This window comes from Cryptotermes secundus, unplaced genomic scaffold (assembly GCF_002891405.2).
Source record: "Cryptotermes secundus unplaced genomic scaffold, Csec_1.0 scaffold3297, whole genome shotgun sequence".
Taxonomy (NCBI): Eukaryota; Metazoa; Arthropoda; class Insecta; order Blattodea; family Kalotermitidae; genus Cryptotermes; species Cryptotermes secundus.
Window position 1 is genome coordinate 48,663 of NW_019730003.1, and position 9,491 is coordinate 58,153.

The following is a 9,491-nucleotide window of genomic DNA, read 5'->3' on the forward strand; positions in this document are numbered from 1 at the left end:
TAAGTGTGTATTGTAAATATGTGAAAATACAGACAATGGACATATTAATACAGACTGACTAACAAATGACAGACCCGACCTCTCGTCAGAGAGGACGCTACACATGGACAGGACAGTAGCTTTCATTCAAAAGAAATATCTTGTCATGAGCCCCAGCTGTGGCTCGACACCAAGACAGACAGACTGACTGACCGTCAGTTGTAACATGACCTTGCCTTGCCTTGCGTTGCAGAAATGCGTGATAATATGGGATGTTCCCACAGTCTATATCCTGAGTCTTATGACCTTGTAAAGGATTTTTGACATGTAAATAAATGATAATGATAATGATAGTGATATATGATTAGCTGTAGGAGTGGGATCACACCAAAGCCCCCCATAATGGAGCCTCAGATGATAGATGGGTCTGGAGCATTGGTGGAATAACAATTGCCAGTTGATAAACTTACTCCATGGTCACTTTATCCACCAGAAATTCCATGGCTTTCCTGGAATTGTACCCAAGGCTTTGTGGTGATATTTAGCTGACTAACCACAACTTACATAATTTTTTGTTTTGAATTGACTCTGTGTTTATATTTATTTATTTATTTTGTCTCTATAGATCATTGTTACATGATATAGCACAAGTCAGTATATAGATATAACTGTAAGGAATTGCCATCATTATTCATGACATGTCACTGAGAGACCAAGGAATAGCTAAGTAAGTTGTGAGAATGTGAACTGAATTGGACTGGCTCAGGATATGATCTGATGGTGCTTTTTGTGACTGTTATGATGAACAATGATTGTACAGGGAACAAATCATCATAGAAAAAAGTCATTAATTGTTTTGTTGTTTGCAGATAGAATTATGTAATAGTCCTGTGATAGAAGGAAAAGAAGCGGTTTTGGAGCCCCAGGACAGGTGAGTATAGTAGTTTGCCCTTATTATGTGAGGATGATATCCTTCTTTTGGCATTATTTCTATCATATGGGTCAATGGACAGAATGTTTTTTGACTCCGTTTCCACAGTCTTTCTATTTTGATTTCTTGCCAGCTCTTTCTCTCTTCCCAGTGCCTTCTGGTACTTGATTGAACCATCTTATTCTGGGTCATCATGCAAGTCTCTTTCCTTTGTATTTTAGTTATAGTGCCTGTTTCTGTAAACTTGTTCTGTTCATTCTTTTGAACTTCAGTACAGAATCCTGCTCTCATGCTTTGTAACACACCTTAATATTTGTTTGTCTTTTGTTGTGAAATAATGTATTTAAGTTCTTAATTTTGTGTTTAGTAAATGTGAGATTTGTAATGTTTCAGTTATGTTTCAAAACAACTGTCACTTGCAATGTTCAGTTAAGTTAACTGCATAAGGTAAAGTTCTCTGAGGGCAAGTAGTAGTTATTCAGTCATCAGAGAATTCAGTGCTGTTATGCAACATGGAGCTTTGTTGCCATTTTCACAAATGTCCACTATTGAATTCTCTTTGGACATAGTTCAGTTTGGTTCACACCGTAAGAATTTATATGTCCAAGATATACCTAAGTTTTATCCTGCCATCCTTGTCTTGGCTTTTTTGCAGCCGTTTTCACGCAAGACGCATGAGCAAAAGTCTTTCATTACATTTGTGTGAAGGCAAAAAGGTGAAGAAAAAACACAAGTTGATCCCTCTCACTGTCAAAAGTATATATTTTTGTGAGGAATATTTTGTGATAAGTAGCTCTGTCATCGATAACTGAAGGGACCTTGTGATATGTCACAGGGTGAAGCAATCAGTCAGTGACTATGATGATGGTAGTATGGGCACTGATCTGAGCTGTGCCTTTTCAAACAAGAAGATGACTTGAGTGGTACTTTAAACAGGTCTTCGAAGTCGATAAACAATAAGAAGTTCCGCGCAGAAAACAGATTAAAATGTGACGTGTGCAACAAGCTGTTTACTAGAAAATATCACTTAGAAATTCACCGTCATGTTCACACGGGTGAGAAGACGTTTATCTGTGATGTGTGTAACAAAGGTTTCTCCCGGAATGAGTACATAACTCTGCACATGAGGACGCACAGTGGTGAGAAGCCTTACACATGTGTGGTGTGTAACGCAGGTTTCGTAACGCAGGTTTCTCTCGTAATTATGTTTTGGCGAAAAATATTCACACTCACAGGATAAGGAGTAAGCGGTCACATGTGGACTATGCCAAGCCTTCACTTGGAAGAGGGCTTTGTTGCGACACAAACGTATTCACAATGGAGGGAGACACAAGGGGCGTGACCACCATGTTTGAAATTTTGTGGGATGAACGTTTGTTAGTTCCAGTATGCTGTTAGAAGGAACACTTGATTTAAAAATGAAAAATACTGAGAAAGCCTTGGATACAACCATGTTTCAGTAAATTAATATGTAATGGGAATCTAACTGAAGGAGAAACTGTTCACAGAACCAAGTTATTTAGTTCTGTGGAGTTTTTATACCGCTTTTAAGTTCAATATTTTAAATTTGAATGAAGTATATTAAGGAATGTTGTTTGACTTCAATAATCATGTAACATAGGTCTTGTAGTTTGATAAGAAACTGTTGGGCTATGTTTTATGATGATTACCTGTTGTATAATGATCTTCAAGTCTGTTTGCCAGTGATTTTAGAATTAAGACTTGGCAATATACTCAGGATGATAGGCATTAATACCTGCTCAGATTTTTGTGGAAATATTTTTTAGAAATTTTTGGAACACACCTACAATGTATGTTTGTGAGAGACATCCATGCAGCCTACTTCTAGAATGATTCTAATGTTAACCCCACTTACTTACTTACTCATGGAGCTGAGCCCTTCTGGAGGAGCCACCAATTCTACAGCTACTCAAGAATTTCCCAACATTTTATGGAACTCGAAGGTTCATTACCGTGTTCACAAGAGCCCTCCAATGGTCCCTATCCTGAGCGAGATCAATCCAATTCATACCATGCCAGCCTATCTCTCTAAGATCCATTTTAATATTGTCCACCCACATACGCCTTGGTCTTCCCTGTGGTCTCTTTCCTTCTGGCTTTCACACCAATATCCTATACGCATTCCTTGTCTCCCCCATTTGTGCTACATGACCAACCCCACTACCACAAATTATTCTTGGTCTCTTTCCTTCTGGCTTTCACACCAATATCCTATACGCATTCCTTGTCTCCCCCATTTGTGCTACATGACCAACCCCACTACCACAAAATATTCTTGGTTTATTTTCTTTTATTTCATTACTTTTATGGCTATTTTCTAAGAGGTTTCAACCACGTCAACTGTGTGAAGTTTTTATTCCATATACAAATATTTCACACACTTAATTGCTGCATTCATATTGGGACTAAAATTACTGGCACCATCGAAGAAAACGACAGTGCTGGAAATTGGCAGTGCCATTGGGCTTGTAGGACTGTACTTGTCTAATGTTAGGATGAAATATCAAACATATGCATGTAGTGCTTGTTCATTTTAAAATACAGCGTGATCACATTTTATGCTCGTGATGCGCTTCAGAAGATCTCGCATAATTGAAAACTTGCATAATTCCAGACGACCTCTCTTGTAGGACTAAGTGTATTGCCGATTGGGGGGCGGGGGTTGCATTATTTTGAACTTTGTGCATAAAGTGAGACATTATAAATATTTTTTTATGTCGCATCATTTCAAATTCGCATAAAATGCGACCGCACTATACTCATTTCAGAAGAAATGTAATTGTAAGTATGGGTGATAATATCAGATTACATGAAGTTTTATGGCTTTGCCTCTATGCCTGCAAGAATATAAAAGAATAAACATGTGTGCCAGTAGCACAGTTGATTTATTGGCCATGCATCACACTATTGTGACAACATACATTGATGGGCCAACTGACCTTGACACATTTTTTTCGGTATAAATTAGCACGGTGGTTGAGGCACTATGCTACAAGCCAGAGGGTCACGGGTTCAATTCCTGGTGAGGTCACTGGATTTTTCAGATGATCTAACGATTCCAACTGCACTATGGCCCTAGAGTGGATTCAACATCTAACAGATATGAGTCCCAGAAATCTTCCTTGGCGTAAAGGGTGGCCAGGGCACAAGGCTGACAACTTCACAGCCACCTGTGAGCCGATTAGCTAGAAATTGTGGGTGCCTCGACGTCTGACAACACTATGTGCCTCCACAGCCGGTTACAGGGATACCTTTTACAGAAATGTAGTATGTTATGAATGATAACTCACATGCAATTACAGAAAGAGAATGAAGATTTGTTAGAGACATCAATCACATTCATAATGAAATTAATATAATTCAAATCTAGAATTTTTCATGTGTTTTTAATGTACTAATACCTTTAGAATTCAGTCTAAGGTACCAGTGTTTCCCGACCTTGCCATATTTTATGATTTGGGGAAGAATTGTTTTGGTATTGAATGAAGCAGAATTTTGATTCATTGTCTTGCATTTTTGAGATTAAATCATGTTGGATGAGCATATTTTTATCCCTTTAATAGATTAGGTTCATGTTCCAAAGCCATATGAAAGTGACATTCCGAGTATATAAAATGCAATTAGGACTGGTACCAAAACCTTCCGCCACCCCTCCCGTAAGTTAAAAATATAGCATTTGACGAAAGTGACGTTAATGATACAGTGTTCATAGACATCGTGAGGAAACCCGTTATTGATAGTTATTGAAGAATTATGTTATATGTGATTTATATATTCAGAATACAGTCACAGAGAGCGACGTTATGAACAAAGGATGAGCATAAATTAAAGTGCATTTTATAAAATTATAAAATGTAAAACAAGGAAGGTGTGTTAAAATCTGCCGCCACCATATTCGTATATCATGAGGTTCGTTTGCCCCTGTTGTCTAGCCGGTGCTCAGTGTGTCATTGGTTACGATTTGTATTCAAAGGTGTACTAGGCAAAAGGGTGATAGCATAAGGATGGTTTGAAAGCTGTATGTGGCCCAATGACATACGGATTTCTAAATAATAATTTATCCTGTCGTGCATAACTTTGTCCACACAACGGGGATCAAATTCGTCGTGATCTGTGGTATCCAGTAGGCGCTGGTTAAATACGTAACATATTTTAGAGGGTGTTGACTTTCTTGACTTTTGCATTATCGAATAATCTAACGCTAGAAATGTTTAATCGTACAAGACATGAATATTTCCACATTTTAAATCCTTTGTTTAAGTATAATTCTTTAACTAACTGGTAGTGATTCTGAGGATTTTTAAAGACAAATAATAAATTCTATTCAGTACAGAAAAACGATAGATTTTGAGGGAGTTACGTATTATTTGCCAGAGGGTATGAGATTTTACGTTTTGGGTATATGTACGGAAATTTATGTATCTTAGTAAGACCCAAAATATTGGTGCCATCTGCAGAAAGAAAAATCCTGAAAGGAAATGTCGTCATCGTCATTTCAGCGTATTTTTTTTTTGTGGGTTTTACCTGTATTGAGTAATTCATGTTACCGGTATTTTATGTGTAGCAGTGTAAGACGTGAAAAATGGATATGAATGCAGAGGTTAATTGAATATCTTTAAAGGTTTCTGTTATCTGGCTTGAGGAAGGAGTTCTGTGTTCGATCGGAATCCGGAAATTCCAGGTCTTCGTAATTCATATTTTTCGTTCCCTGCCTTTTAATCGAAATGTTTTATATATACATGACAATCGAACTTTTAGCTGCGCAGCCGGTAGCAACGTGTGGATGTAAAATGTTCTTTACCTTATTCGTAAGAACCACCACAGTACTCTGTCCTTTGCCAGAAGAATATTAGCATTATTAGCTCCCCATTTCATACAAGTATGCTTTCATGTGCCAGCACCAAAACGCATGACATAATCTCAAATATTTTGGAACGAAATTGCACTCATGAAGAAACTCGAAGCCTTACAAAATTTAGGGAATGCTTACTAACATTTGGTTGAGAATATTTTGTTTTGCCGTCTGTTGCTTAAAAATGTAAACGTTAAAATATACGAACGGTAATTATGTTCTTTACTTGCCAAAGGTGTGAAACTTGATCTCTTACATTTCTTTTTGTCACCTACTGCTTCACATTAATTAACGATCCTTACCCTTTATGGGCCGGATTTTGAAAATGTCTGTAAACAGCCAACTTAAAAATAACTAATGGAAGGACACAGACTAAGGGTGTTTAGAGAGTAGGGTAGTGAGGAGAATATTGGAACAAGAGGAGGATGAAGTAATAAGGGGATGAAGAAAACTGCATATTGAGCTTCATAATTTTTAATTTCATCAGATATTAAGATGGTCAAATCAATGAGGATGAGAGGGGTAGGGCATGTATCACATATAGAAGAGAACAGAAGTCATACAAAGCTGGAAAATTAGAAATAAGGGGACCACTTTGAAGACCTAGGCATAGAAGAGAGGATTATATTCATTTGGATCTTAAACAATCAGGATTGGAGGATGTGGACTTGATTTATCAGGCTCAGGGTAGGGATCAGTGGTAGGACGTTGTGAACATGATTACAATCTTTTGTGTTCGATGGATTTCCTGGAATTTCTTGAGTAGCTGAGTGACTATTAGCTTCTCATGATGAGGGACATAGAATTAATTATTTCATGAAGATTGATTTTAATATTATCCTATCATCTGTATAGTCTTCCAAGTGGGAGTTTGCTATCACATTTCTTAATCATAATCTGCTGTGCATTTCTTGTTTGTGATGTGCAACCTCATCCTTTTTTATTTTGTCATGCCATTAATATTTTTGAGGAATTAAAAATTATGAAACAGTTCTATCCATCTTCCACCCTCAACCTATTTCCCTAAAATCCATTTTACCAATTATCTCTGTGGTGGCAGAACCCAAAGTTCAGCATCTACAATTGGACACAATCCCAAGGCAGTTCTATCCACCTCCCATCCTCATACCTGTTTACCTAAGACGCATCTTACTAATTACATAACTAACTCTGGGGTTTTTCCACCAAAATTTTGTATGCATTCTATGTCTCCCCATCCTAGGTTTTATTATCCTATTAACACTAGGTGACTGGATAACAATATTATATTTAAGCATCCTGTTACATTCTACTCAATATATGATACAAACTTCGTCTTAAGTGCAACAATTTATTGTAGTTCTTTCATCATCCTTTCTTCTACACTACATGTTTTGGCTGTAAATGGCCATCATCAGGTGTATACTCTCACGTAGCTGCTACACTGCACGTAGTTTAAAATTTAGAAAACACCAATCTGACAGATATCAGCAGGTAGGATTCTGATATATCGAAACCTGTTAACAACGGAGAAGTGAACAATTGGGAAGACTGGTGTTTTTTAAATTTTAAACTGTGTGCAGTGTAGCAGCTACATGAGAGTATACACCTGATGATGGCCATTTACACCTGAAACATGTAGTGTAGAAGAAAGGAAGACAAAAGAACTACAATAAATTGTTGCACTTAAGACGGAGTTTGTGTCATATATTGATTGGCATAAATCATGAAGTTACTCATTATGTAATATACTAAATTGTTTGCTCATGTCATCCTTAGGGTAAAATATTTTCCTGAGCACTTATTTTGCTAAAAAAATTGTATCATTATCTTGTTATAAGTTACTCTCAACGAATGTCATGTGGGTCTGGTCACAGTAAGTCGACGCTGTTCTTCTGACACAGTTCGTTAAAGGACATTAGAATATCTATAAAAGGAAGAAAAAAATTGGAATACCTCTGAAACAATGTAAGATCATGGGTTGAAATATCCAGAAGTGGTTTCATTTGCCTGATGCTGAAAAAGATGGATCATCGTGGATGTGATGCTGTGTACTTTGTCAGAAAATTGGAAATGTTCTGGAAGTTCACAGTAGAAGACATGTACCCAGTAGTTGGAGCAGCAGGTACCTCCAAAACATTGGTAACTGTCAATGAATCACATCCAAGAAGACAGTAACCGTAACATCCATTGTCGTGAGAACCTCAGATTTCAAAATGTGGCTGATATTTTTCAGTAAATTTTTGTCTTTTGAGTTTGTGAATGAAACCTTGTGGGAAGAATCACTAAGTCTGAAAAGGCTCCCAGTTGGCACTCGTATTTTTAACTGCCTGTGTTTTGTTGTGACTACTACTATTTGAGCTGTGTATTTTGAAGGAACTAACACTTCAGTATTCACCGAGCCTCTGGTCACAGCGGTTTCAAGATTCTGCAGCTGTAATAGACAATCACATCAAAGTCATCACCACAGGTTGTTATTCATGTTTATTATGGGTGTTCGAGTAATTGCAAGATTTACAATATTTATTTTTCTCTCTTGAGTAATTTTCTGCCAGATACTCTAAATCTTAAAATAAGCACATTAACTGAAATAGTAGCATGGTCACAAATTGTAGTTAAACAAGAGAACACTAGTTACAACTATAGACTGACTTAATCCTTTCAAGCACAGTAGTGTCACGTCTCTTTATTTAACATTAAATAACTCAACATTTTAGCCATAGATTGTATTTTTATATGTTCTGTATAATTCTCAGAATGGTGATGATATCCACAGGGAATATTAACTGATTTGTCTTCATACTGGCAACAGTTTTCTATGAGATGGGGACTAAATATGTAAACATTTACTTGAATTTCAGACTTCAAAAGGGTAATCTGGTGGTTGCATTTGTGCTAATAATGAAAGTATGGGACACATTTTAATGTTGTTGTAAGTGAATAAAACAGAATGTTTCTGTTTCCTTATGCAAATATTTTATTATAATGATATAATAGCACTGAAATTTCAAGTAATGGCAGTGTTTCCATTTATGGCACATAGTTATCATTTCTCCGGTAATTTATTACATACTGAGCTCATTAACCCCTCAAGCATGTGTGACACACCATATGCATCCACTCAGTTACATGCATCTAGCGTGAATTTAAGCGGGTGTATTTAAATTCCTCCCGGTGCTTTATTTTCGCAAGCATTGAAGGTTTTGTGCAGACATTTACCTAAATATTTTTAAATCTAAATGTACTTCAATCGGTTTTTCCCTTTAAAAGTAGTCTCAAGAAAAAAAGGTAATAAATTATGCTGGATTACTAAAGGTATAAAAGTTTCTAGACAGAAGCTTCAGTTGCTGCGTTTGTTAAAAAGAAAGCTGATTTTATCTGCTTCTGCATTAAATTATATAAAAAATACCAGAGTACCTATAAAAAGATCTTATTCACTGCTCGAAAACGTGCAAATGACCGTATTATTGCAAATTCTAGTAATCGTACAAAGGCCTTATGGAATATAATATAGAAAGAAACAGGAAAAGGCTGTATTTCAAATCTGACTATTGCGTTAGAAATTGGTTCAGTGTTAGTTACAAACCCCCAGCTTCTTTCTTATCATTTCAATGATCATTTTGTAGAGATTGTTGATAGGATGTGTACCCATACAAAGGATATTAGACAGGTGCGTTTCCCTGCATACCTCGGAATGCTAATACGATGTTTGTGGCTCCTATTACCGAA

General features: G+C 36.7%; 1 long non-coding RNA gene across 1 annotated transcript; it reads left to right on the plus strand.

Moving 5' to 3' along the window:
* Positions 1-5,315: 5,315 nt before the first annotated feature.
* Positions 5,316-9,273, plus strand: LOC111865948. The gene is made up of 2 exons (XR_002843067.2): positions 5,316-5,531; positions 8,139-9,273. It is a non-coding gene; the product is annotated as an uncharacterized LOC111865948 (long non-coding RNA).
* The last annotated feature ends 218 nt before the right edge of the window (positions 9,274-9,491 follow it).